We start from the raw sequence: 23,226 nt of genomic DNA, 5'->3' as shown, positions 1-23,226 counted from the left end.
ATTTTGGGAAGGGAAAAATTAAGTGGAGATCCCTGCGAGGTACTTTGGACTGTGTGTTAGGAGACTGTGGCAAGCCCTAATCACCCTGAGTCTCACTTCTCACCCACATGAAACAGTAGTAATGATGGCTACAATTTATTGAACAATTAAAGGGTGTGAGGTCCTTCTCGATTCGATTTCTAATCCCCACAATAGCCCACTCGAGAGCCTGAAAAAATTAATTTAGGGAAATGTGTATAAAAATGCCTGTCATGCTATCTAATGTTCTTGTGAAAATCAAATGGGACAATTTATATAAAAACCATCTGAAAATTGAAGTTACCACTCCCACTGGAAAGGATTCTTGGCTACCTCACTTAAAATCAATTTCATAGATATGTTTTTTTCATAATTCAGTTGCTCTCAGAGGAAGAAGAAATCGTGTAAAGATTGTAAGTCTTAACAAGAAATAAGTCAAAATAAGAACATACAGATACACATCTCCCCCCTGAGTAACAACTTGGAAAAAGTCAATGTAATGCTTTTGATGGGTATTATTAACAGGAAATTATGGAATTAAGATACTTAAGTCTGATGCGAAAAATTTTACATTTGTCTCTGGAACTCAATAAATACATCACTAATTCAAGAAAAGTAGCCAAGAATCCTTCCATTTTTCTTGGTTATAGTAAATAATGTTAAGGACGAACATGGAGTACATTTTTTGAGTTAATATTTTCATTTCCTTCAGATAAATACCCAGAAGTGGAATTGCTGGGTCATATGGTAGTTCTACCTTTACTTTTTTGAGGAACCTCCATACTGTCTTCCATAGTGGCTGTACCAGTTTACATTCCCACCAACAGTGCACAAAGGTTCCCTTTTTGCACATCCCCTGATATACACACTCCTGTGTACTCCCCATCAAGAACTGTAAAAAAATGAGACCAATTAGCCTGCCACAGGTTCACTGTTAGTGGTAGAGGATACAAGATACCTTGGTCAGAGCTAAGAGACAGATTGTTGTTACTCTTAGCAGTGGTAGTTGCCAGAGGATTATCATGTTTGTGCTAGTTACATAAGTCTCACTCCTCACAGAGTGACCTAAAGAGGACCATATTACACCTGCACACATAGTAGGTGATGTTGTAGGAGAGGGACTCCAAGCTAATAGAACCCAAATCTTTTAGTATGGGCCATAAATCGGCTTACTGCTCTGAAGGGAGACATGAGTTTTATTATCCTGGCCTTTGGCATCAGGAGACACTGTATCTGTCTTCAGTGCTATTTATTATACAGCTATCTTTGAAAAGGTAGTCCAGAACAAAGGCAGTTAAGTGCCTCTGTTTGAAAGAAGTGCAGAAATGCAAGAGACCCATGGAGAATTTTCTCCCAGAAATTATTTCCAGTTACTAGCTGAGATTTCTCTTTGTTTGCTATGGTATATATTCCTTTTTGTTGTAAAAATTAAAAAAAATTTTTTTTTAATGTTTATTTATTTTTGAGAGAGAGACAGAGTATAAGCAGAGGAGGGGCAGAGAGAGAGAGAGGAAAACACAGAACCCGAAGCAGGCTCCAGGCTCCGAGCTGTCAGCACAGAGCCTGACGTGGGGCTTAAACTCACAAACCGTGAGGTCATGGCCTGAGTCAAAGTTGGTTGTTTAACCGACTGAGACACCCAGGTGTCCGTGTTGTAAAAATTTTAATGTCAGTTCAGTTCAAGGATCATCCCTTTCCCTGATCCACCACAGACTAAAAATCTTCCCTCCTCAGCTCTTGGAAGAAGGAGGCAGGTTCTGGCTCAAAGAAACCCTGTCTTCTTCCCTTTCTAGGTACTTATTCTCTGCTATTGGGGGCATGGTGAAGCAAAAATAGTGTTGGTGACAGAGAAATATCTCGGCCTCACTCTGGTATTGACTGTTCTCATCTTCTTCTAGTATCTTCTATTAACATGATGCTTAGGTGATATTTGGGCATATTTTTTTCTTCACCTTTCCTTTTCTCTTCTCCTTTCTGTCTCCAAAGGACAGCCCTGACTCCCTTTGACAGGCCAAAGGTATAGAATCATCAATCCTGTCTCTGGTATGAATGCCTAACCACTTGACCTCTATGACCTCCTGAGTAGCTCTTCAGCTCATGCCCACCACTAACCTTCATGCTCCTTTGCATATAGCATCAGGGTGGCTCAGTCGGTTAAGAGTCTGACTTCGGCTCAGGCCATGATCTCATGGTTTGTGAGTTCGAGCCCTGCGTCGGGCTCTGTGCTGACAGCTTGGAGCATGGAGCCTGCTTCGGATTCTGTGTCTCCATCTCCTCAAAAATAAATAAACATTAAAAACACACAAACACACAAAAAAAACAATGCAATCCTCTCTCGGACTCTTAAAAAACTGCAGAGAACTGGGTCAGGAATAAAATTGCCCCATCTTCTTCCCAGACACATGGGCCCTTGAAAACCAGAAGGCATAGCCCATTGCATTAAACCTCCAGGCCTCAGAAATCTCTCTACCAGAAGAGAAACATGTGTCTATTTTCAAATTTGAGGATGCATGTCAGGTATCTTTAATTTTTCCTCATACTTGAAGGAAAGCATACTCTAAGCTTTTCAGAATATTATTCTGAGAATTTTTTCACTGGAATGTTCTTTAGTGGTGGCTTGAGTTGGGCTATTTTTGTCTCTGCATCTCAGAAAGCCTTGAATTGGGAAAGACCAGTTGCCAGGCATCTCTTTGGACTCTCCAGTTTTTATGAAAGATTTTCAGTGCCTAATGTGGCTTTTGGGCGGGAAAAGCAACACTGCTCCTATTGTGCCAATTAAGCAGTGGTAGTAAGACTCTTTCCAATGCCTCTTAGCAAGCCCTGCAGCTTAGAGGCTGGAGCCCACTCTAGTCATCTTTCTGAACCTGGGAAATGGAATGCTAATAACAATTTGTCTAGGTTTATTTCTTTACTGAAATTTCTTTCTCTACTTTATTATTATTATTACTATTATTTATTTTAGAAAGAGAGAGCAAGGGAGAGGGGCAAAGGTGGGGGGGGGGAGAGAGAGAGAGAGAGAGAGAGAGAGAGAGAGAGAGAGAGAATGTCAAGCAGGCTCCACACTCAGCGTGGAGCCTGACATGGGGCTCTATCCCATGACCCTGGGATCATGACCTGAGCTGAAATCAAGAGTTAGACACTCAGCTGACTGAGTCACCCAGGTGCCTCCCTTTACTGAAATTTTTAAACAAAAAGAAAAGTCATATTCAACATTTCAAATCAAAAGAAAATTGACAACATAGATATACACAAAGATAATCTATTTCTACTGCATTAATGTTGCATCACGTTTTGTTGTTGTTGTTAAAACCTGCCCAAATGCTTTTTGGAAAAGTGGGCTGTTAGAATATTCCATTCATAAAGCAGACATCTGTGTCTATAGCATGCAGACATTACCCTTGTCCTCCCAAGTTTTCTATGTATCTGAATTACTTCTGGATTAGAGACTCACATGAAAATCATAATTAACAAAAGTAGAGCCAAAGTGAGAAACTGAGGAAGGGCTGGAATATAATGTAGTCCAGATATATTTTAGACGACTTCAGATCAAGGTCTTAGTTCTCCTTAGCAGTCCTTTTTTTCCCCTGCCTCATTGATTCTCTATGAACTACCATAATGATGTGAAGCTTTTACGACTCTTCTCAAATCCAACATCATAAGTTGTTTCTTTCACTTACACCTCTTGTTCCTTCTTTTTCATGTAAATAAGGATCACCTATGACATTTGTTAAGATAGCCAAGTGTCAGGGCACCTGGGTGGCTCAGTCGGGTAAGTGTCCGACTTTGGCTCAGGTCATGATCCCACGGTTCATGGGTTCAAGCCCCGTGTTTGGCTGTGTGCTGATAGCTCAGACCCTGCAACCTGCTTCAGATTTTGTGTCTCCTCTCTCTCCGCCCCTCTGTCGCTCATGCTCTGTCTCTCAAAATAAATAAACATTAAAAAATTTTTTTAAAAAGGTATCAAAGTCTCAAGCATGCAGTTTGTTTCAAGAGCTTGAATTTTCAAAAAATTTTTCACATGATTCGAATGTAAGTGACATATAGGTCCCTCTCTTTTCCCTCCCATATCAGAATGGAGAGCATTCTTAAAAGTAGAATAAATACTGTGGATGGTATCCTGGAAGAAGCATTGGCCTTGGAGTCAGCCAGATGTGCTTTGCAATCCTGGTTCTGTTAATAAAGCTTTCTTCTTTTTGAAAGAAGATAATCGTTAGTGGTATCTAAGAAGAATTAACTGGTAATCGTGCCTTAAATATGATAATCAGAAGTGTCTAGTTTTCTATAGAGGGTGACAGAGTAAATATTTTCAGCTTTTTCAGTAAATATTTCAGCAGGCAACATGATCTCTACCACAAGTGTTCAACTCTGCTGTTGTAGCTATATATAAGCGCAGCCATAGACAATAGGTAAGCAAATGAGAGTAGTTGTGATCCAATAAAACTTTATTTACAAAATCAGATGGTTGGCAAGATTTGACCTGCAGGCTATATAGTTTGTTGACCCCTCTCTAGAACATGAAAGTAATACAATTGAATTTATAAATGTGTAAATTATTAAACATAATTTGGTGATTAATTTTATAATTATACATAACTTTTTCTAAAAGATAGGAAAATCAAAATAGGATTGGATCATGGGAACATATTGTGGAGAGATTAACCATCACTGGGCTAGATTTGCATCGTTAATTGTTACTAATCGCTAGATCCTTATGATGTGGTGTCGGTTATTTTTAAGAGGAGATTTGTGTCGAAGTGGATTACTTTTTTTGTTCTTTGTTCCATCCATAGTTATTGAATTATCCATCCATATTCTTTGGCCTGTAACTTTGGCAGTGCTTTTCTGTAGTTGGAGGAGCAGACTTTCCCACTCCTTGACAAAGGGTGTTTTTCTGTGACTATCTCTGGTTAGGGAGATGTTGGCATCAATGACATAAGCAGGTTTATAATCTGTCTCCTGATGGGCTCTGTAGATTAGAACTTCTGGCAGCACAGTGAGAAGGGCAGCTTAGGCTAGCCTCTGGTCTCCTGAGGAGGATATCAACCGTGGGGTGGAACATCCGCTGGCCTAACCAAGCTGGCTTCAGAAGCCGGAGTGGGTCCAGTTATGACCAGTGGAACCACCCAAACAAGCCCAGCTTCGAAAACGTTCAGCCAATGTGCAGATCAATGAGTACAAGCGGTTTAGTGTTTTAAGCCAATTTTGTTTCAAGAATTTGAATTTGTAACAAATTGTTCATATGATTCTGATGCCAGCTGTATATTTGGCTATTTTCCCTCCTGTTCAGTTTGGGGATGATTTTTTAATGCAATGTTATTTTTGTCAGGGTAAACTGGTAAAGGAGTAATGTCGTCATATGTATTACGGCCAGACAAACTGACAGACACATACATATACACACACATGCCAAGAGGTCTAACTGGCCTAGAACTTGCATTGAAATTTCCTTCTGTTTCTATAACACTTTTTTTTTTCCAGTCTCCATTGCTGGTTTTAGGAAGTGATGTTAGAGAGGAAGGCAAGAACCAAATAAAATGATGTGTGCCAAGTTAAAATTCCGTAGCCATAAGAAGTCACTAAAGGATTTCAAGCAAAGATCTCTCATGTTTATATTGTGGTTTAAAATGGTCATATTATTAATCAGGTGTACAAAAGTACAGTTTTATTTTGCAGAAAAGAATTATTTTTGCTCCTAGTCCTTATCTGCTAATAGAGAACAACCTTATACACTTCACCCTGCAAGGCAAACCAGTTTCTTCTGGTTAAAACTTGGCCTCTTTCAGATGAGCTGGCTAAATCAAAGACTCTGCCCTGTGCTAATTCTCCCATTCCACATCACCCTTCTTCCTCACCTCTTCCTGGAGGGTGTCTGAGCACAGGGAGAAATTTCTAAGACTGAGATAGAAGGGGCCTCTGTTCCACAAGCTGCCCTCTTGATCCTTTCCGGCTTCAGATCCCCAGGCCTCTTATTATCTCTTTCACGTGCCCTTGGCAAACAGGAACTTGTGAACCATTTTACTCACGAGGAGGCTGTGGGGAATTAGAATCAAGGGTTATCTTGGGCCCATTCTTTCCACTTGAAACACTTTGCATGAACTGGAGGCGCTCTTTGAGAGGTGTCTTCCCAAAATTCAAACATAGAAGGAAATACAAATGCCTGTTTTCAGCTGGGTTTGAAGGTTATTAAGAAGACAGAATCTAGGATAATGTGTTTTAAACTTAATGTACCTATGAATTGCCTAGTAATCTCTAAAATACAGGAGGTCTGGATTGGGGCCCTAAATTCTGTATATCAACAAGCTTCCAGGAAATGCAATGATGCCAGTCCCTGGACCATACTATGAGAAACAAGGATCTCATTCAATTCCAGAGCATTTGGAGACTCACTGGAAAAGGTCTGAGGTAGCTCACCATCCTCTAAACTGTCCTTGCCGACTGTCCAGGGCTGTTACAACTTTCTCCTCCAGCTACTGCCCAAACCCTGAAAATTTACTTTCAAGGTATCATTCAACACGCTGTACTGAAATTACTTTCTGTTTCTCTCAATTCCTTGAAGTAACTCTCTGTGTCTAATTCTTTGGTGCTGCTTTTGCCTGATCCAGTGGAACATGGAATATTCTCAAAAAAACATATGATGATCTGTGCTCTTAAGTGTGCAAAATATGCAGTATCTTTACCAAACCTCTGAGAATGAAAAAAACAAGTCTTCATCCGCTGGTTCCTTTTATTGACAACATAGAATGAATAGCCTGGCCAGTTGCACTTTCTGGTTACTGGATTTGAAACAAATATAAAAGAAATGTATATGTAATACCTAAAGTTGAAAGGACTATTCACTTTCCTCCTCTCCGCCCTCATCCTGTACCCCCGCCTCATAATATCTATTGCTTAAGTGTTAGAGAGCAAAAACTAAAATATTATCATTAATCTCTGATGGAATTTTGTTATAGTATATGTTTATAAGATCATAATTCATCTTAAAAGTTTACATGCTTACTGTTTTTCTTAAACGATGAAGAAGCATAATGTAAGGGAAAATTTTGGAGTCTATCTTGTTTCTAGAAATATAATCTTTTTCAAAATATGAAAACAATTATTATATTCTAGGTTTTCTGTACAGCATTCAAACAACCAGTTGATGAGGTAATAAGTCAAATGAGAGAGGAGGAACTGATCCAAGTATCAATAATGCATTTCCAAAGCAAAATTTGCAACAGAACATGTTTACATCATGGTTTTAATCTATGAATGATATTGTTATCATTAAACTATTATTTCCCAACTGAATTTAAGCTCCCTTTGGTGTCCTGCATGCTACATTTCATTTTAAGGTCTAATCCAAAATACAGAATTATTTTTGCTTTACATAGAAACATCAGTGGCTTTCAAATTATCCAGGACAGATCACCAAAACATAAACTTGTTTGAATAATTTTTAAGTGATTCCAAGCTACTAATGAATAAAATGGGGAAAGTTTTAGCTTCAAATTATGAACTTGCAAAAAATTTGTAAAGAACTGAATGTAAGGGGGGGTATGGAAAATATTTGGTCACTTTAATTATAGGTTTAAATGCCACAAATGCTATAATAATACTTTGTACTTTACTTTTTTTTTTTTTTTTAACTTCGGGGCAAAAAACCACGTTACAAACATTAAACCCAGTATCTCTTTAAAGAGATCCCCCTTGGGCATCATTTACAGATTGAGAAAAACAGGCAAAAAGGAAGTGTTTTCCTGGAGGCAGGTGAGGTACTCTCCATGTTAGCGTAGTTCTGAAAATGGTAACCACAGTTCTGCCCAAATTTTTACTTTTCCTCTCTGTAACTGTTAACTATAATAAAACATACTGAAATGTTTTTCTTGAATGATAGCTCCGGTCTGCTATTGTGTTTTTATTAATAGTTTTACTGTATTTCATTTATTATTATGAGGGAAAAAACAATTTGGGGATCTCTTTTTCCACCACCCAATGTTATTTTCAGCAACAGATGGTTTTCTGTTATTTGACAGTATTCTGGAAACCAACTATTCATTCACGTTTGATGTGGTCAGCCCACTGTGGTGAGCTAAAGACCATCATTACTGTTTGTGTAGTCCTTACATTCTGTTGAGCAGGGGTTTCATATTAGTGGCTGCGCTGGGTGATGTGTCTCAGGTAATTATGGCAGAAAACAGCGGGGGGATGAGTGTGTGGCACAATGCAAGACTGGAATTCTCCATCTTGCCTTCGAGGGAACAAACGCGTTCTCACCACAGTCACCTTTTTCCACGCTGTCTCCCATGTACAGAAAATGTTTTCTCATGATAGATGAAAAATGATGCATTTAGTCTCTAGAGATTTTATGTTTATTAATTTCACAGGTTGTAAACATATTTTGCCCGAAGACTTAGTTATATTATTCTTAGATTCCACTTGTTTGCAGCTCCCATTAATTTATTTATTTTTAAAAAATATTTTATGTAGACAAAGGGGCTGTGGCTATGTCCCAAGATCCTTAGGCAGTTCTCCCATTAAAGTTATCTATTCTGTTTGTGACATGATAGCTTAGCAGGACACAGTAGGCCATTAGGAAAATAAGCAAATTCTTATCTGGAAGTCATTAACTAGAATCACTTTTTTTCTTTTGCCTGGAAGTTGGTTCTTTTCTCATCCTGGAAAAATATTTTGATAGAGAATTAAGTGCTGGTGAAAAGTGAATATGTGGCAGATGGACAGGAAGGGGGAGGGGACTCAAGCTACATTTGTCTGTGTGATCACTGGGGGAAGGGCAGGTAACAAAGACGAGGGCAGTGACGAGCTGCTGGCATTACCGGAGTTCAGTGCTTAAGTTCAGATGCAGAAATAGATCCATAGCCAATTCATTCTACCTCATTGGAAGGCTTCTAATCCATATTAGGTAATAGAGTTAAGTAACAGAGTTTTAACACACAGTTTTTGATGATGATCCATGGAAATCATCTAGAACTGCAAATTAAAATGAGCCATTGCAAATCCAACAAGTCCTATAAACTCCAGACATTAAGTGAAGATGATATTTGTAGTGCCAATAAGAATTTCAAGGAAATTTCCTGGTCCAAAGTCATTAATAGCAGAGAGTCTCTCTGCCAGATTCCCTGCTGATGCCCATAGTGCATAAATGAGAGCAGAATCTGAGGGATCTACTCAGTAGAAGGAAAACATGCTTTTCTTTGGAAAATCATGTCAGTTTTGTAACATTACAGAGCCATGCGCACATGGGGAGATCAATCATTATAAGCCTTCCTGTTCTCACAAATTTGTCATTTGTAAGTGAATTGTGATATAAATATCCATTTCATATTCATATGCCAAAGTTGGTAGTTCATTTGGTTAGCTATCTTACAAAAAACAAACATGAAGTAAAGCTAGGTCTGTCTTCCAATTGTAAGTCAGCACACCGCTCCTGGTATTCACTGACCAACTTTAGAAGCTGAGTCAACGTCATCATATAAATTGTTCAGTGATCCATTGGATTGCAAAGGCATTGTGTTTTAGAACCCAGATTATTTCCTTATATCAAAGAGGACTGACTGAGAGTCTGGGGCCATTGAGCCTACAGGCCCAGTGCTCTGTGATGTTTTCCTGGAACATTTATGGTCTATAAGCACAGGGTTGAGCGATGAACTTCTACCAACTCCCACAGAGAGTCTGTCCCAATGCTCAGATTGCGCTGAGCTCCAGAGTGAAGAAGGTACACAGATTTAGAGCCAGCAACCATATTGGTGGGTAGTTCCCCCCCCCCCCCACCGCCCATCTCCAATTATAAGAAGACAAGTGAATGGGACAGCTTTTAGAGAGGACTTTTTACTCTCCTTCCTGACAATGTCCTGGAACATACATCATCACTGACCTTAACCATCCTCTGAGAGAAAAAGGCCATAGAGTGAGGTTTACAGTAATTTGTGTACAGTCTTGCACATCAGAAAAATCAAGAATGATGTGTCCTTCAGATAAAATCAATATCACTGAAATTAAATTAAAGAGAACTTAATGAGATTGTGCTTGTTGCTTATAAATGCACTCTAAGTATTGCCTCTCAAGCTAATGTATAGATTCCTTTCAAAGGGAAAAATTGTTCTCACAAACTGGAAAGGAACAGAACTATGGATCCAAATTCGAAATTCCCTGGCTTAAGAAGGTATCTTTTGCGTGCAAATTATCAATGCAAAAATAAAGTTTTAGCTTTATATATGATAAAATTGTCTCTTTAATAGAGTAAGATCCAAAGAAAAGAAGGGGAAACCCCTACAGATCTTATAGATCCCTAAGTCAGGACTGTAGTCAGAATATCTGTATGAATAACTTGACAAAATACCTATGACTACAGAACTTATGTAGTAAATTGCTAAAAGAATTAATAAATTTTATCAAATTGCCCAATTTAAATTTCATGATACCATAGAGCCTGTAGCTGAATCTGGCTCAATCTGCTTTCCTAATAACTCAATAACATACATAATTCATAATAGCAGATCTATATTGTAACTGTGACATATTCTAGTGTCAGACAAATCAGTCGGAACGAATCACTAGATTATCAGTGAAGATGAAATGGTCACTGTGCCAGAGCCAAATTGTGTTGGGGCAACATATTGTAAGACCTGTGCCAGATGATGAACTTCTGGTGAAAGACTGATAACGGTGGATACTGGACATGGGAGGAAAGTCTGTCGTTCTTTAGTTTATAACACAGTATTGAGAAATTCATCATCTGATTTCCTGCTGAACTGGCTGTTTAAAGGCACCCATGGGATGGGAATGAGGTAATGGTGAAAGCCTTTTGAAATTCTCCAAACTGTCTTCATTTAAAGGAACCAATACAGAGGCCTTGATTTTAATGGAACCATCTTCTAAAATACCAAGGGAATAAAGTGTGGTTTATCATACGAAGGTTTTTATTTTCCTCCAGCAAGTCTCAGTTTTTTGAGGGCCCCAAGTTGAAAAGAAGACCCAGAATTTGAAGAGGTAGTGAGGAGAGAAACGAAGGAGGTTTAGCTGCCCTCTCTGTCGTGACCCCATGCAGACTAAAATTTGGTGGTCCAATAAACCAGAGCCAAATGCTACTATTGCCACATTCAGGAAAGGAGAAAGATCACTTGGTTAGATTGTTGATTAAGCTTCAGTTAAAAATCAATCCTCTGTGAGATAGTTCTATCCCATCACAGGAAGCCAATTCTCCAATTCTTGACAGCTTTTTCATAAGCACTAACTGAACTACAGAGAGGCCAGGTATTCTGGTATCATTGTAAATCCATCAATGTGTTTCTTTAAATATGTCAATTCTATGTATACAGAAAGTACGAATGTATTTAAGAATTGTTTGCTATTAATCATAATAGCTATATTTCACTGAGTGCACTCTATGGACCAGGTGCTATACTAAGAGCCTATATACCTCACCTCAATTAACCCTGACACCGACCCTGGGAGTAGGTATCAAAGCAAATACGGGGGCTGCCCAAGTATCATAGCTAGTAAGCGGGAGACACAGACTTGAAACCAGTCCATCTGTTTCTTATCCTTACATCCTAAGCCACTTCATTATCCTACTATCCCATTGTTTGCTATTTATATAGCCGTCCAGCTTAGGCGTTGTATTCCAAGAGAGTTCGTTAATTCATAAGTTAATTTAGGTCCTAGGTTTTAAATCTAGATGACAATTTAAACATTTGGGATTTCAAGTCCAGTTCCAGTTGGCCTGCTTTGGCTACATTATTAAAGAAATCTAGCAAATATGACTTTTCCCTTTTCTGTACTATTGATAATCACATGGAAAGATTCCACATGAATGATATAAGAACTCATTGGATATATAGAAATATACACACACATACATATACATGTATATATCTATATATATATATAGAGAGAGAGAGAGGGAGAGAATTTTATGTCAAACATACACATCTTGGCCTGTGTCATTAAAAGAGGAAGTGAAACTTTTTTTCTGTTTGGTCAGCCATAACCTAGATGTCAGAAGCATTAAAGTTCAGAATAAGGCTAGAGAGGTAGATGGGAGTCAGACACATACACACACACACACACAGACACCAGACACATGCACACACACTCATCAGACCACTAGGAACCCAGGTGGCAGTATTTCATTAGCAGAGGGTTTACAAAGGGTTGATAAATTAATAAAGTGGGTAATGTCTTCAGGTTACCAAAATGGCCCCAATGCATTCTTCGCTCCTCCAGCTATGTCTACCATATTAAATTTCAGTTCTGTGCTTCACATTTTAAGAAGACCATTGCAAGTCTATAATATCAGAGGAGAGTGGTAGGATGATGAAGATCTAAAAGCAGGACTAATATTAAAATGGCCAAAAAGTCTGGGTGAGTTTAGGAAAATGAAAGAGAAGCTTAGGGAAGTAAAAGACAATTGTCACCAAGTATTTGAAAATCTGTTATGTAAAGCAAGAAAGGATTTAGCTTTGCATGGTTCCCAAGGACAAAAGTAGGGCCAGTGGGTAAAAGCTACAGAGAGGTAGACAGGTAGCTCAACTATTAAGAGCTTTCTGGTCATTAATGCTATTCAACAATGGACAAGGCTACCCTAAATTCGTAAAGAATGGAACAAATGAAAGGTACTGTCAGGGGCAGAAGAAAAACAAGGGGAGAGAAGACTCTAGAGAGAGTAGGGTGAGTAAACAGCAAAACCATAACAGAGTCAGAGTTACAGGATCTGCTTTGGAAATTAAAACTGTTATATCCAGGAAAGTTTAAATATGGATATGCTGGAAGTAGGGGGTTAAAAATAGACTTCTTTCCTCTTTACATGCAGAGTCATTTTTTAAAATTATGTAGTGGAAAATTAAGAGAACCAAGTTTAATAATCTTATTTCTAAATTATTATTTGGGGAGAAGACCCATTCTAGTTATGTAAAGCATCGTGTATGATGCTCTTTCATTTTCTATTAAATTTTTTTCTTGAGGAAATCCTCATTAGTGAAAATAACGCTATTGTTACTGGTCAAAAGGATAATATAAACTCAGAGTGATTTCTGTGGATTTGTTTTCTATTTAAGAATAGAGCATTCAACTTCATTAAAAAAAAAAAAAAAACATATTGTTTTAAATTAAATTTCCAAATAAATAGACTTGGGTGTGAATTCCAGGGAAAATTTTTTGTGAAACTCAAAGACAAAAAATGTAACATCCCAAACTCAAAACATTCTAGTGGTTTTGTAAAACTGAAACATTTTGGGGGTAACTTATTGCCAAAGTTTTAAAATTATGGGTTCTAACCACATATGCCTTGCAAAACCTAACGGCTCTTTGAAGCAACCGTCTTGCTCATACATTAGTTAACAGCGACATCTTGTGGTCAGTTTTTACTTTAAAAAAGCATATGTAGGTATGCAAAAACTATATCCTTTTGCGTGTATATGTGTTTGTGTATATATATGCAAAGTACAGAAATATACCATCTTACCTTACTACAAAAATACCCAATTTCTCCTTGCATTTCCAAATATATATATGGTGTTTATCCCCTATGCAAGTCTGTAATTGTTAAATTCTTTGTTTAAAATCATCACAAAAATACATCATGTTGATAGCATGTATGCTTGATATAATTTGATGAGAATGGCACTTTAGCTCTGTAGTGCTCCTCTCTGAAACCTATAACCCCAATATAACCATGAAAAAATATTAAACAAACCTCTTTCAGAGGTAGTTTCCAAATAAACTGACCAGTACTCCTCCAAACTGTCAAGGTCATGAGCAACTAGGAGAACCTGGGAAGCTCTCACAGACCAGGGGATGCTAAAGAGACGTGACAACTAAATGTAATGCGGTATCTTGATGGGCTCTTGGAACAGAAAAGGGACATTATGGAAAAACGAGTGAAATCCAAACAGAGTGGAGTTTAGTTAATGAATATGCACCAGTGCTGGTTTCTTAGCTGTGACATACGCACCATGGTAATGTAACATGTTAAAAATAGACACTGGTTGAGGGGTATACAGAAATAGAATTCCATAATATCTTTGCAACTGTTCTGTAAATCTAAAAGTATTCTAAAATTTTTAGAAGTTTATTTAAATTTTAAAATACTCTCAAATTATGAAATATGATGGGATTTATTGGATGGGACATATCACCCTTTCCAAAAATAAGAAACAAACAACAACTACTACAAAGATTTACAGAAGGAAAAAGATCATAACAGTTTCTAAATGTTCCAAATCTTATGCAGTGAATTTGTATTGCTGTAAATATACAATTAATAAAAACCTTATTTCTTTACAGAAAGAGGGCTTAGGGCTTAGCCCCGGATACCAACCATAAACAAGCCGATTTCATTATGGGATTAGAAATACAATGGAAGTAACTTCTGCTACCTTTGATATTATCTCCCATTCCTCCTTCTGCTCCTTATGAGCCTATGTACTTATTCTTTTGTCTGTCTGAAACTCTCTTTGTTCAGGTATCTTCAAGGTTCATTCCTTTATTCCCTTCAGTTCTCTGTTCAAATGTCCCTTAGGGAGGTTTGTTTGTTTTTTGGTTTTGTTTTGTTTAATGTTCATTTATTTTGAGAGATAGAGAGCAAGTGAGGGAGGGGTAGAGAGAGAGGGAGAGAGAGAAACCCAAGCAGGCTCCACAGCTGCCATTATAGAGCCAGATGCAGGGGCTCAAACCCATGAACCAGGAGATCATGCCCTGAGCTTAAACCAAGAGTCAGACACTTAACCAAGTGAGTTACCCAGGCGTCCCCCATAGTGAAGTTCTTTTTTTCTTTTTCTTTTTTTTAATCAACTTGATTAAAAAAGCAACCTCCCCATCATCACTCTCTGTTTTCTAATCTTGTATCTTATCCTCCAGAGTGCTTACCCACATGGAGTATTACCTACTTGTTTATTTTCCATCCCCCCAGGCTAGCATATCAGAGCAAGAATTTTGTTTTAGTCACAGCTGAATCCCCAGTGCCCAGTCCAGTGTCAATCACATGATAGCCATTTGTTCAACGAAGCTAAAATTTTCTCACCTGAAACTGGTGTCTACTATTTCAGTCCTTCTAACTGGAAGTAGGAAGAGGAGACACTGAGGAGATGCCTGATCTGTCTTTGGAATTACCGCCTATATTAATGACAGTGCGCTCAGCTCCTATTTCTGTCGGCCTCTTTGCTCAGGCTTCACAGTATAGCTGCTGGTTATTGTCCATTTGCACCCAGCTTCGAAATCTATTCCCTGTCCTTCTCTGCCGTGCTCCCTAAACTGGGAAGCTGAGTCCTGAGGACTGTCTGCCTTGGGGCTCCTTTGCTGACTGGTTTGTAGCTGGTTTGGATAAAGAATATGAGAGGAGAGAAGTTAGGGTATTTCTTCCTTATGTCCTCCCTGTTTTGTATTTCCCCTGATGACAGATCCCATCAAGTGGTTCCTCCTTCAGAGCACAGGTCTCTCAGGGCTCTGGTAATATGCTTTCTTTTTTTCGCCCGTTCAGAACTTGAGGTGGGCATGTCTGATGACAGTGGCTAGTCTTTGAGTATTTCGCCATCCCTCATTTGGTCTGTTAACACTGTCTACCCCTCTGTAAGTAGTCTGTTAATTAAAATCTATATGTACCATATGGGGTAAACTCTTTTCCCTACCATGACCCAGAATGACACCCTAAAGCAGTGTTTCTCAAATTTTAGCATGCATCAGAATGACCTAAGGCATATGCTAAAATGTGCATTGCTGGGCGCCATACCCCCAGAGTTTCTGTTTGAGTTGATCTAGGGTGAGGCTCCCAAAGATACATTTCTAGTACCCAGGTGATGCTGATACTGTTAGTTTGAGGTCCATACAATGTTATCACTGCTCTACAGAATATTATTTTATGGTCCCAAGTGGTACGTGTTGGGGGTGTTATAAATGAAAACTTCTCACAAACAGAAAATAGATATTGTGTGAGTGTTGGGGGTTCAGGCGGTGAGGGCAGGCTCAGGAAAAGTAGTGTCTGTTATCTCATTAGGATGTGTGGATTAGTTCATCTTCCCGATCCCTATCCCAAAGACGACAGAGCGCTAGATAATCACAACAGCAGCTAAAATTTATTGAACATTCACAACATGCTTATCACTCTTGGAAGCACTCTGAAGTATCATCATCTTATTTAAACCTAATACTATTATCAGGTAGATAGGCTATTGTTTCCATTTTAAAGATGAACTCAACAACTCAAATGATTTAAATCCTGAATGAACTAGACTGATCCTCATAGATCTCTAAGTGCTACCAATTCTAAGGATCGTTGCCATCTACTATTTGAACTAGAGATTGAAGTCTACTATTTTCTGATGCATAAAAGTTCAACTTCATTGTACAAGAGGCAATTTGAGAAATATTAATATTTGCTGAATAATGTACAAAAACCAAACTTGAGAATGTTGAGGGTTGCCTCTGTGTACATACATGTGTGTGCTCATGTGTGCATAGGTGAACATACTATCCTTCCTATCTGATTTGTGATTATTCTAATCACTCAACCTATAAACCTCAATGTCCCACCCTCTGAAATTTGCAAGAGCCTTCTGTACTATCCCCAGCTGTCTTTTTTACTCCATTGCTTGGGAAAACATTTAGAATTGTCTAGATTTGTTAGCAAATTCAAGTGTCTACATTTGACTATTCCTTCAACAATATTGTAACACTCAGAGTTCAGCCTGATTGTTGAGAGCAGGATGTGTTAATGCAGGAAATTAGAGGCAGGAAAGTTGCTTTCAGGAAATCCAGAAATGCAGCTATTACAGGTATGTTACCATTGATCTCAGCTACCTATAGTATGGGAAGAAATGATTTATTAGTCATAAGGAAACACATGAAAAATGGACTCTTATCTCACACCATCTACAAAAATCAATTCCAGATGAATGAAAGATTAAAATGTGAAAAAAATTAATAAAACAGGTAATATATCTACAACATCAGGGTTGCTAAGTGTCACTTCAAACAGATTTAAAAAGGAGCAAAACATAAATATGACCATACTGAAGTTAAGAAATTATATGTATCAAATGATACAATAAAGAAAGTGAAAAGTCGGGTCATAAACTGGAAAACACATTTACAAATCATTTGAAAAAAGATGGACAACTCCTGAACAAGCATGTCAGAACAGAGGAAATACGTGGCCCAAAAACAGACACATAGACCAATGGAATAGAATAGAAACCCCAGAACTAGACCCACAAACGTATGGCCAACTCATCTTTGACAAAGCAGGAAAGAACATCCAATGGAAAAAAGACAGCCTCTTTCACAAATGGTGCTGGGAGAACTGGACAGCAACATGCAGAAGGTTGAAACTAGACCACTTTCTCACACCATTCACAAAAATAAACTCAAAATGGATAAAGGACCTAAATGTGAGACAGGAAACCATCAAAACCTTAGAGGAGAAAGCAGGAAAAGACCTCTCTGACCTCAGCCGTAGCAATCTCTTACTCGACACATCCCCAAAGGCAAGGGAATTAAAAGCAAAAGTGAATTACTGGGACCTTATGAAGATAAAAAGCTTCTGCACAGCCAAGGAAACAACCAACAAAACTAAAAGGCAACCAACGGAATGGGAAAAGATATTCGCAAATGACATATCGGACAAAGGGCTAGTATCCAAAATCTATAAAGAGCTCACCAAACTCCACACCCGAAAAACAAATAACCCAGTGAAGAAATGGGCAGAAAACATGAATAGACACTTCTCTAAAGAAGACATCCAGATGGCCAACAGGCACATGAAAAGATGTTCAGCGTCGCTCCTTATCAGGGAAATACAAATCAAAACCACACTCAGGTATCACCTCACGCCAGTCAGAGTGGCCAAAATGAACAAATCAGGAGACTATAGATGCTGGAGAGGATGTGGAGAAACGGGAACCCTCTTGCACTGTTGGTGGGAATGCAAATTGGTGCAGCCGCTCTGGAAAGCAGTGTGGAGGGTCCTCAGAAAATTAAAAATAGACCTACCCTATGACCCAGCAATAGCACTGCTAGGAATTTACCCAAGGGATACAGGAGCACTGATGCATAGGGCCACTTGTACCCCAATGTTCATAGCAGCACTCTCAACAATAGCCAAATTATGGAAAGAGCCTAAATGTCCATCCACTGATGAATGGATAAAGAAATTGTGGTTTATATACACAATGGAATATTACGTGGCAATGAGAAAAAATGAAATATGGCCTTTTGTAGCAACGTGGATGGAACTGGAGAGTGTGATGTTAAGTGAAATAAGCCATACAGAGAAAGACAGATACCATATGGTTTCACTCTTATGTGGATCCTGAGAAACTTAACAGGAACCCATGAGGGAGGGGAAGGAAAAAAAAAAAAAGACGTTAGAGTGGGAGAGAGCCAAAGCATAAGAGACTGTTAAAAACTGAGAACAAACTGAGGGTTGATGGGGGGTGGGAGGGAGGAGAGGGTGGGTGATGGGTATTGAGGAGGGCACCTTTTGGGATGAGCACTGGGTGTTGTATGGAAACCAATTTGTCAATAAATTTCATAAAAAAAGAAAAAAAAAGAAAAAAAGAACAGAGGAAATACGAATGACCAGTAAATGTATTAAAGCATGTTCAAATTCACCAATAGTCAGGGAAATGTAAATTAGAACCACACCAAAAAGGATCATTTTACACACACCAAATGAGCAAAAGTTTAACTCTGACAATATCAAAGTGTTGCTGATGATAAATTTCTAGTAAGTGGAAACAATTTCTTAGAAAAAATATTTGACACCCTAATAAAGTTGAAGATGACCCAACTGTTCCACTTCTGGCATATACCATAGGGAAGATACATTCAAGGAGGATTATTTGAAATACCCAAAAATGAGAAACAATGCAAATGTTGAACAGGAGGATTACCCTATTGAAATCTTTCCATAAAGGTAATTCTATATAACCTAAAAGCAAACTACAATTACCTATCCAAAATAGGTAAGTCTCAGAAACCTAAAGTTGAATGGCTAAACTCATCACAGATGAAAATATTTAGCATGACTCCATTTATAAAAAGTTCCAAAACATCAAAACTGAACAATATACAACTAGGACTACCTTGAATGGTCACAACAGTTGTTCACTGCACAAGTCCAGGGCTGACCTTCAGAGAGTAAATATTTAAGAATATCCACTCAGATAAAACTATACAGACAAACAAAAGAACTGCAAACACAAAGTTCAGGATAGCGGTTACCTCGGGGTGGGGAGAAAGAGGGATGAGATTGGGGTCTCAGTGGAAGGAGAATTCTTCAAAGCTACTGGTATGTTCTACTTCCTGAACTGAGCGCTGGGTACCTGCCTGTTTATTTTGTTTTATTCTTAAAATTTTAGAAAAATATTATCAATATCATCTTGCACGTATTCAATCTTAAATTACAGTTTTTTAAAAGAACTCATGGATTCCACCTCCTCGCCTACACAACCCACAGCAATATCGTTTTCAGTTTACTCCATAATTGTGTTCTCACTTGTGTCAGTAATACCTTCTTTGTTCTCAAATCAATAGGAATGATCTGTTTCTTATTTGAATTCTCTTCAGGGTTCAACACTATTTGGGATTCCCTAGTATGATTTCTACCAAACCTCTCTTTCCTGGCTTTCTCCCTCCCTCTGAAGAGGTTTCTCTCCCTTTACCTTGGCAAAGTTTCTCTAATTTGTCAACCCCTAAAATATTGGTAGCCAACAAGTCTCCAAACCACTCTGTTCTCATTCTCAATAATGTCTTAAGGCAATTTCACTGATACTCATGGTTTCAACCTACCACATATTTATTGATCGCAACATCTGTATTTCTAGCCTCATCCTTTGTCCTGAGTTCCATTGTCATATAGCAAATGGTTGGTAAGAAGCTATCCAAAACTGGATTCATCATCTTCTCCCACAAACATTTTTTCTTCACATTTGGAAAATGATGCCACCATCTGTATTGTTTACCTTAGAGTTATTCCAGAAGATTTCTCATTTTCTTTATTTCCCTCATACAAATTCCGTTCATTATACATCCAAAATGTCTCTCCTATAGATTGCTCTTTCCACCACTACTTCAGCTAGCTTTGTTCAGATTCTCATCATTTTTCTCTTGACCATTGCAATAGCTTTATTAAAACTTACTGTGCCTCCATTCTGACCCCTTATATTTAATCTTTGCTGTCATCAGCAACTTTCTCATATGGAATAATTTATCTGCTCATAGTTCCGCCCTAGTTGGCCATCGCCTCAAACATCATACACGAAATTTATATGGCATACAAGACTCTACACAGAGATATGGCCATTACAATATAAAGGATAAACTCAGGTCCAGAGTCTTCAACCCACATCACAGATTTCATATTTTGATGACTGCTGGGCTCAGGGAACCATGGAGGTGTGGCTATAAAGGCAGCTCCTCTGTCAAAGACATTACTTTCTCGCTAGTTCAGAATGACACTTCGTGGGCACAAGTCTAAGATTCTGTTTACTCTCCCATTGATGTAGAGTGCAGACAGGCTGGATGTGACATTGTGCCTTTTACCTTGGTCCTCTTCCTGCTACCTGTCTCCTTGGGAAGCCTCTGCAAGGAGAAGCCATCTTGGGTTCTGGGAAGCCATCTTGGGAAGCCATCTTGTTGTTGCTGTTTTGTTTTGTTTTTGTCAGTTCAAGTTGTAGGCCATTAAGCCTGCACTTGAACCAAAAGTGAGCTTGTTCCGGGGTAACTGTTAACTTGTTCTGATTCCACACTGGCTTCTTTCAGGTTATTCTCTGTTTTGACTCCACTTCTTCTGATAGCTTCTTCCAAATTCTAGCCCTTGAATTTTCTAGTTTATTCTCTCCAATTTGAACTTGGGTGAGCAGACAATTAAACTTTGACATGGAAGGTCAATACAATCTAACCCAGAATTCTACTTTGGGTTAGAATTTTACTATATGATCAGATATATTTAGCAAGTAATTGGCCATCTGGTGGAATAATATCTGAGGCATCTATTCAGATTCTGGTAATATCTTACTTTTTTTCTTAACTTCTTCTAAGTTAAATTTTGTTCTGATTTGTAAAAGAAAGAAAGAATAAAGATAAATTAGAAATTACAGGGAAGAAAAATGCCAATAATTTCATCACCTGCTTTCAACCTTCGTCAACATCTTAATTGCACTTCTTTCCTGGGTTTTTCTACGTGTCTTTGTGTGCATATAGGTCTTATTAGATCATGTGGTTTATGCAGGTTTTCTTGTAAATCTTGGTTTTAAAATTTGTCTTTATTTCAAAAGCATTTTATTATTTTTTTTTTTAAATTTCTTAATGTTTATTTATTTCTTTTTGAGAGAGAGGGAGAGCACAAGCGGAGGAGGGGCAAAGAGAGAGGGAGAACAGAATCTGAAGCAGGCTCCAGGCTCTGAGCTGTCAGCACAGAGCCCTACACAGGGCTCAAACTCATAAACTCACAAATCATGGGATCATGACCTGAGCCAAAGGCGGCATTAACCGACTGAGCCACCCAGGTGCCCCAGCATTTTATTGTTTTATAAATTTTATTTTATTGGTTTCATAGTATTTTTTTAATTTAAATGTACGACACCTTATCTAAACAATCCCTTGTTATTAGATAATTGTGTGTAAGTATGCTATTTGCTACTACAAATGTTTACTATTTACGATCACAAATTTCCTATGACAAATAACAAACATTATATTGCAAAGTGCCAAGCAAGTTATTCTTTATGTCTTTCCCTCTTACCCTCTTTCACTTTTACCCTGAGACCATTTTTTCTACCTCAGATGTCACTGCAAGGTAAACAGTGATTGAATTCCTGTAACCTGAAGTAAAGACCATGTTTTCAGGGCTGTTTTCCTTCTCATGCATGACTATATAAAACAGAGCCTAGGTGCGCCTGGGTGGCGCCGTCGGTTAAGCGTCCGACTTCAGCCAGGTCACGATCTCGCGGTCCATGAGTTCGAGCCCCGCGTCGGGCTCTGGGCTGATGGCTCAGAGCCTGGAGCCTGTTTCCGATTCTGTGTCTCCCGCTCTCTCTGCCCCTCCCCCGTTCATGCTCTGTCTCTCTCTGTCCCAAAAAAAAAAAAAAAAAAAGTTGAAAAAAAAATTAAAAAAAAACGAAAAAACAGAGCCTAGAGGAAGGAGAGGAAGAGGCAAAGTGGAGACACAAATGCAAGAAAGAAGACAGTGGACAGGGCAGAGGGCGCACTAATTGGAAAGGGGAGGGAAAAGTGTTCTTGGTGGAGGACCAGGCAGCTGGGTGGAAGGATGCACAGACAAGCAGCCCTAACGGAGGACGGATCCCATATGTGGTTCAGTGGTTCTGGGATCTTCAAACATCCCTGATAAGACAGCAGGGACTTAGATCGCGTAGGGGGTGGTGACAGTGATGGTAATGGTGCAGTGAGAGGTCAGCCTCTGGCCCTGACTTGGGCAAAGCTCAACTTTTTCCTGGGAGTGGGCAGCACTCAAATTATACTGAGTCACTCTCTTTGAATTATGAGTAATTTCCTCAGGGTTAGTAGTAATGGGCGTTTTAGGAGGCTCAACTGTATCACCAAAGTACTCTCCCAAAAGGCGGTAACAATTTATTTTCCCACTGTGAATACCATACTTTGATGACTGCTTATAATAACTTGTTTAAGATTATTGTAACTACCTGAGTTATTTTAGGAAAAATTAATTTTTAGACCCACTTATATTGATGTGAATTTGAAAAAAAATGTAATGAATAATGAGAGGAAAATCATGGTCTTTCCCCTGTGTCATATTGCAGACAAGTTTCCATAAAACTGGGATGATGACTTCACTTGTAAAAGACACTTGATGTATCAAATGCAGCCATATGTTCCAAATATAACAGATTACTGCCATGTGCCTAAGGAACACTGTGTTGTGTAAGTTGAAAGAACATTTGAAATATACGTTTGCATTTCAGAAACCTTATATTGCAGACATGTTCACATTTCAATGACAAAGAAATAGGAAAATATGTAGCCTCATGCTTAGGGTATAATCAGTTTGGTGAGATACTAAGCAATATTAATTTCTAGCCCTGTATATAAGAAAAAAAGTATATTTAATTTCATTGGTATCCTCCTAAAAAGTTCTTGGTGGGGAGCGAGGACCAGAAACAACCGGCAGATAGAGGAAAGGATGAAGGGAAACTCACCGTTTAACATTTAAGAAAGCATCATATGCATGCTTGTCAAGGCTCA

Source organism: Prionailurus viverrinus, chromosome A1, assembly GCF_022837055.1.
Source record: "Prionailurus viverrinus isolate Anna chromosome A1, UM_Priviv_1.0, whole genome shotgun sequence".
In the NCBI taxonomy this organism is placed as follows: Eukaryota; Metazoa; Chordata; class Mammalia; order Carnivora; family Felidae; genus Prionailurus; species Prionailurus viverrinus.
This window is presented reverse-complemented; position numbering follows the sequence as displayed.